Source organism: Populus alba, chromosome 10 (genome assembly GCF_005239225.2).
Source record: "Populus alba chromosome 10, ASM523922v2, whole genome shotgun sequence".
In the NCBI taxonomy this organism is placed as follows: Eukaryota; Viridiplantae; Streptophyta; class Magnoliopsida; order Malpighiales; family Salicaceae; genus Populus; species Populus alba.
Genome location: NC_133293.1, coordinates 5,547,337 through 5,555,256, shown reverse-complemented (window position 1 = coordinate 5,555,256; position 7,920 = coordinate 5,547,337).

Below are 7,920 nucleotides of genomic sequence, written 5' to 3'. Positions count from 1 at the left end.
TCAAAAAGTGTTATGATAGACCTTGATAAGAATATTTACTAAGATGCGTCTTAAGAGTCAATATAATTCCTCCTTACTCTGCCATCCTAATAACAGTTTTGTCAAATAGTTTTAATAATAGCAAAAAAAGTTAATTAGTTAGTTTTTTTTTTAATGTCAAATATTACCCTCTTACCCCAAACAAAACGAGACATAGTCCTCAATGTCCTAAGGTAGAAAAATAGAGTATAGAAGACATCACCTGAAACAACGAACACTAACAAACATGAAATATACTTAAACAAATATAAAAGATAACAAAACAAAAAAAAAAATTATGCTATTAATAAAACCAAAAGACACAAGTTTTTACAAACTAAGGCTCAAATCCATCTAAGCTTTTTATGGATTTCCTTATTTGACCAGTCTATTCGACTCATGGAGGAATCAATTACAGGGATGAAAGATTGTAATTGATCAATCAGTTGTTCAGCAGTAGCAGCAAAGATTATGATTTGTCTTGCTGAAGATGTTAAAAAATTTTGTTCCATAGTATGATCAAGAAAAGACAGCAAATTATCATAAAAATCATTAACATTGAGCAAACTTATAGGTTTTTAGTGAATATTCAGTTGGCCCAAAGAGAAAATATGAAATATCTCTTCTAATGTGCCCAAACCATTTGGTAAGGCAATAAAGGTGTCAACATGATCAAACATTGCATTCATTTGCTTAAACATTGTGGAGACCTGTAGTTCCTCTCCAACTATTTTTCCGATGATATCTAATTTGGCTAAAACTTTTGGAATAATACCTAACACTTAACTGTCTTCTAAAAATGCAATTGTTGATACACTTCCCATTAACCCAAGGCTACCTCCCCCGTACATTAAATGAATCTTTCTTTCAGCAATCACCCAACCAAGATGATTTGTTGATTCTAAAAACTTTTTTTATTTCCCAAGACTGGATCCACCAAAAACATAAATATTTCTTATTTGATGACTTGAGGAACCTGCCATTTCTACACACTTCTATATCTATTGAATGTATGGGTTCAGTAGAAATGAAAGGAAGGAAGAGAAGATTTTATAAATGAGAAATTGAAAATGCAATCATACCACCTATATGTAGGTCAGCTAGAGTCTCTCTCTCTCTCAACATGTGTATGTACAAGTAGTTGTGATTGTGGCTCACATCTTCCCTTGGTTTTACATCCAAGAACAACTTAAACGCCCTCTATGGATTGGGGATAAGCTTCCCATTCAGTTTTCTTAAAAACTAGCAAACATAGTCTTTTTTAGTCAGATTCCCAAGACTATGTTGAGCATTTTTTTTTAAAAAAAATAGTACTATAAATCATGAATTTCATGATGCACATCTCCACCAAGATACGTCTCAAGATTCAATAGAAGATTATCTAAAGATCCCTTATGTTTTAAAATAAATCCTAACTTTTGACAATTTTCACATATTTTGCAGAATGCATGTATGTCCTTGAACATGGTGGGCCAACATAATCCACTTTGTTAGATTTTTGCAACTGTCTTTTTTATAAGAAATGACCCTTATATGCCTCAAAATGACAAAGTTTAATGACACTACTTACCTCATTTTCAGGAATATATTTTTAAAATATTTGATCAAGTCAATATTTGAATAAGTAAGGGTCATCCCAATAAAAGTTCTACATTTCATTCAAGAACTTTCTTTTATCTTGGGTACTCCAATGAGCTGTCAAATATCCTGAAGCAAGACAAATGACACAATTAGTGAACCAAGGCATTGATATAAGAGAAAGTAAGGATTAGTCAGGAAAGTAATCATCGATTGGTATGATATTAAATGTCAAATCTATTATCAATTTTGATAAATGATCCACGACAACATTGTTGGTGCCTTTCTTGTCCTCGATTTCTTCCTAAGATTAAATCAATTGTAAATCTTCATATTCATCAAACTCAGTTTTACTCAAGGTTGATTCAAATTTATCATAAACTAATTCTTCAAGAAGATTTATTTCCTTTAAATCATTATCATCTCCAAGTTGCTTGCAAATGTTGAAAATATTCATCTTTAATGTCATGTTTCCAAATGATAGCTTCATCAGTCCATTCCTATAATTAATCAAAGCATTAGAAGTTGAAAGAAATGGACGTCCTAAAATGACAGGAATTGGATTACATGTTTTAATAGGTTGTGTATCCAAGACAACAAAATCTACAAGGTAAATGAATTTATCAACTAGTACTAACACATCCTCAATTATTTCTCTAGGCACTTTTACAGATCTATCAGCAAGTAAAAGAGTTACGGAAGTTGGTTTTAACTCACCTATATTGAGACTTTAAAAAACCAAATATGAAAGTAAATTCACGCTAGCTCCAAGATCAAGTAAAGCTTTTTCAATTTTATGTTCTCCAATAAAGCATGAAATTGGAGGACAACTAGGGTCTTTATATTTTAAAGCATTATTGTTTTGAAGAATGACACTTACTTGTTCGGCTAAAAAGCTTTCTTTTTCACATTCAGTTTTCTCTTCACGATGCACAAGTCTTTTATAAATTTAGTATAAGAAGGTACATATTTAATAACATCTAACAAAGGTATATTGATCCTTACCTGTTTAAAAGTCTCAAAGATTTCAGAATTGTGATTGACTTTTCTTTGTTTGGTCATGGCATGAGAAAATGGAAGTACTGGTGGGGAATCAGTCTTTTCATTGCAATGTTCAGGTTCAACCATTTCCTTACCCTTAGAGATTAACTCGTCATCTTTCTCATAAGGTTCAAGAATAGCTTTTTCAATAACCTTACCACTGTGGAGAGTAGTGACTAATTTGACTTGATCCGTATATTGGCTTCCAGAGCTGCGTGCACTTGAATTGTATTGCCCTTTAGGATTTTGCTGTGGTTGAGATGGAAACTTATCCTTCTCTTGAAAACTAAGAGCAGATGTGAACTTTGCAAGAGTATCTTTCAAATCTGTCATAGTTTGAGCATTTTAAGTGTTGATTGTCTCCTGTGTTTTCAATGAATGCATGCAATGCTTCCTCAAGATTTCTTCTAAGAGAGGGAGCATAAGAAGGTGCATATCCATAATAATTTTAAAAATTATAATGTGCTTGAAATGGTGGCTGTGAAGTTTGTGCATTATTGTTACCACTCTTCCAACTGAAATTTAGGTAATTTCTCCAACCAGGGTTATACGTTTGTGAGTGTGGATTCTGATTTGGCCTTTGGAAACTGTTTAAGGCATTGACTTGTTCATGGAGACATTCCTTGAAAGAAGGCAAAGTTGGACACTCATTGGTTGAGTGTTCATTAGTCTCACAAATTTGACATATAATTTCTTGAACAGATTTCAATTGACCACTCATTTTCAATTCTAGTGCCTCAACTTTTCTAGCTAAAGATGCAAATTTGGCTTGGAGGTCATGATCTTCCCTAAGGTTGTACATATGATCAAAAAATTGATGTATTATTCTAAGTGCAGGAGTGTCGAAGTAATAAATAAGTCAGCAAGATCGGGGTTGAACCAATGAAACATCAAAAATCATTGCAATCAATATGTTAGGCTCAAAATCAAACTTTATGAGTTTGGCCAGAATATACTAGAATCTAACCTTGCAACAGCAGTGTGTGATTTCCATGCATTGGAATAATTGATAGTGTTAAGTTGGGTTGCATATGCTCTTTATGTGTAAAGCTAAACTTGTAAAAAAGAAAAAAAAATACAAAAGAAGAATATTTAGGCTATGATTTGGATATAATTTTCTGGTTATTTAAGGTGAGTTTGAGTTTGATTTTTTGGGTGGATTGGCACTATGATGAGATAAAGATCATGGTTGTTATCGAGTTGAGATTGAGCTTGTTAGATCCAAGTTGAAGGACTGGGTTCTCTAAGTTGAAAGGATGGATTTTTTTTGTGGTTTGGTCTGCAGGTTTTCTAGATCGAAGGGAAATGATATTTGTCATTGTTATGGTTGTTGGATCGGTGGAAGATGACTAGTGATGAGGGTTGGTTCACGTGAAAAAGATGGATTGTGGATTGTTTCACTATAGCTAGAGTGAGGGTTATAGCTTTGAGGGTTGACAAAGATTTGGTTGCAGCTTAGTTGTTTGGCTTTGAGGGCTAACAAATATTTTCTAAATCCAATTTTATTTTATTTTATCTTTTTAGCTTTTCTTGAATTTTTTTTCTTTTTAAATATAGGTTTAAAAAATTGATTATGATAGCTATCATCTCTTTACAATATTTACAGCACAAAATTATTGATTTTTTTTTTTTACTTTGTATAATGAGTTTGTAGAGAAACACAAGAAAATATTTGAAAAGAAACATATTGTTTTGAGAATACTTAAAAAGGTAAACTTAAGAGGTGACTAATCTTGATTGGAAAATTAACAATGAGTTAACTTAAAAGATAATCAACCTCAACATAAAAAAATAAAATCCAAAAAGGATAGACTTAAAAGGCGACTAACCTCAACAAGAAAACTAAAATGGTCAATTTGAGAGGCGACCAACCTCAAAAAAAAAAAAAGGTCAATTTGAAAAGTGACCAACCTCAGCAAAAAATATAAAATAGGTCATCCCAAGAGGCGACCAACTTTAATTGAAAAATCTAAAATGATCAACTTGAGAGGCGACCAGCCTCAATTAAAAAATCTAAAATAGTCAACTTGATAAGCGATTGACCTCAATATAAGATCTAAAATTGGTCATCTCGAGAGATAACCAGCCTCAATTAAAGAATCTAAAATGGTCAACTTAAAAGGAGACCAACCTTAACAAAGAAAATCTAAAGTGTGTCAACTCGAAAGGCGTCCAAACTCATTTGGAAAACATAAAATTTGACCAATCTTAACAAGAAATCTAAAATTGGTCAATTCGAAAGGCGACCAACCACAATTGAAAAATCTAAAATGAACAACCTGAAAGACGACTAACTTTAATAGAAAAACTAAAATAGTTGACTTGAGAGACGACCAACCTTGACTAGAAGACTTAAGAGTTCTTTGCTACGGAATTCAACCAAAGGTGTCTTGATTATATACTCAACATGAAGTTTTTATCTATATTTTCCATCATGAATTGACCCTTGAACTAGAATTTATATATGAAATGAATACATTTAGGACACAATAATACCATGATAGCTATACAAATCAAATAAATCAAGCAAAATATCAAGAAACAATTGCTTACATTATTAACATATTTGAGATGTTGTTAAGCAACAACAACAACGAAAGATTATGGTGTGTGTGTGTGTGTGGAGTGAGATGGTGATAAACAAGATATGAGCTTATGTGGGCTAGTAATGGCAAAAACAATTAGGGAGAAACACAGTACTAAATAATTAATTAAAAAGAAAACCATTTAAAGTCCCAAAAACCCAAAAAAATGTTAATTAAAACCCCAGACCAGAAGCAAAACATTATGATTAAAACCCGATAAAAAAAACCCAACCTTAAACATAAAAAAAAAAAAAACACAATTTAGCACAACAAATGAGGGAACATAACAATAAGAGATTTAAAAGTAGAGATCGAAGACTAAAAAGTCGTTAGTGAGAGAGATCCAGAGAGTATATGAGTAGGGGGTAGGAGTGGTGGGGTGAGGAGGCATGCAACTGAGTTAGTGAGGTACTAGTTTAGGGTTTGAGAAATTTTTTCATTTTATACTTATTTTTGGCTTTTATACTCTATTTGGTTTTGATTGAATAGGTTTGATTTTGTTCGATTCAATTTGGTTTGTTTTAGATTTCTGGAACTAAACTGATTCGGATTTCTTTGGATTTTTAATCGTTTTATTTTTGTTTTGTTTCTTTGGCTTAGTTTTTTCAATTATTTCTCGATTATTTGATTTTTTTTTAACACCCCTATTCCAAATACATATTTGTGTTCTTATGAATATAATTATGAACCTTGGCCTGACTCAAAGAGATTCGTCGATTCAGAACTTGACTCAAACCCAATTTCATTTTGAACTAGATTGTTTTTACCAAACTAACATCATTTCATTAAAAACATATGAAACAATGTTGTTATAATTTTTTTTAAAAAAATTAACTAGTCAACCACTAGTTAACTTGACCAACCCATAACTTAAGCCTCAGGCCACCTTATAACTATATTTATGAAAATCATGTATCAAGGAAGGGGTGACCCTTCAATCCTTATTGATTTGGGCATCATTGAAAGGAGTCTTTAAAAAAAAAAATCATCACTTCATTCTTACATAAAAAAATAAAAAAAAATTCTTTGAAGAAAAATCCATTCTTTTATAGGCTATTTGAAACGAATTCTTTACCTCAATTGAATTTAATTATATTGTTTAATTTTAATTCAATTTATAAATAAGTTGGATTCATATACTTGGAAGAGATAGATTCAATTTATTTTATTTTCTATATTATCCTCGTCACTTTTATTTTATTCATTTAAAAGTCTCTAAAAAAGATATTTTAGAAAAGACATTATCTTTTTAGAGATTGAATTCCCTTTGAAAAGAAAAAAGGTTGGTTTTTGATTTAATTTGTATGATTTTTAGAGATTGAATTCTCTTTAAAATTCAATTATTAATATTAAAAATAATTTCAGATATAAAATATTAAAACCACTTAATTTTACTCGATTAAAAAAAAGTTAATCATGAATAAACTCCATTTTGTAAAAATAAAAAAAACTAATCTCTCACATTAAGATTCATAAAAAATATTTAACAGGAAGATATTTTTTTTTATAGAATTTTAAGGCATAATAGTTTTACATGATTTATTTATTAAAAAAAATCAATTATTATATTTATGTGATTTATTAACGATATCCACTAATTTAATGCATGAGATACTTATTAGCTTATTGATATTTTTTTGATAAGTGAATTATATAAGAGATTAACATTATTCATTTTTTTTTATGAAATAAAATATATAGAAATAAAAAGAAAACAAAAATAATTTTCCAAAAAAGAGAATCTTCCCCTGCAACCCCACCCCCCCATTTAATTCAAACCTGCACATCTGCACCGAAGTGCGTCTTACGCAACCTACAACTGGCGCGTGTTGAAAAACACGCGGAGCTTTCACTCACAAGCCATAAAGGGTGAATCGATCATCAAGTTGGCAGTTTATTGAAAAGAGTATCTAATTTTTGAAAATTATTATTCTGTCCTTGTAGTTGTATAAAAATAGCTAATTGATCCATTGAATTTAGAAAATCCAATATCACACCATTTTTAGCTGTAACTTTGTTTTTTGTTTTTTGTTTTAATTGAGATAGACTCAAGATTAATTCAATAAACAGACAAAATCTAATAAGCTTGAGCTATCTAATAATAGGTTTGGAATATTAATGAACATAAAGCATATTTTTAAATATTCTTAAGAAAATATCATTAAAATAACTAAATAATCCTTATATTTAAATTGAGGGTAATATATGAGAATTATTTATCTTAATAATTATTATGCTAAAAATATTTATATATATATATATATATTTATTTTTTCTTGTTCATAATCAAGTTCGAGCTCAATTAGAAAAATCAACAAACCAAGTATGGAATATTATTTCAGAGCTCTTTAAGATTATTTAAAAATGTGGTTGTGATTATTTTTTCAAAGTGCTTTTCATTCAAATTGTATCAGATAAATATATATTTTTTTATTTTTTAAAAATTATTTTTGATATCAACTCATTAAACTGACCTAAAAATACAAAAAAATATTAATTTAATGTAAAAAAAAAAAAAAATTAAATTTTTTTAAAAACACTTTTTGAAACACAAAACAAAAAATATATACTCAACTTCAGCAATTTAATTTAATCTACATGAATCAACCTGGATAATTTAATTATTCTTTATTTATAAAAAACCCATTTGACATAGACAAATAAAGAGACTATATAACTCACAGAGTTTCAAAACTAC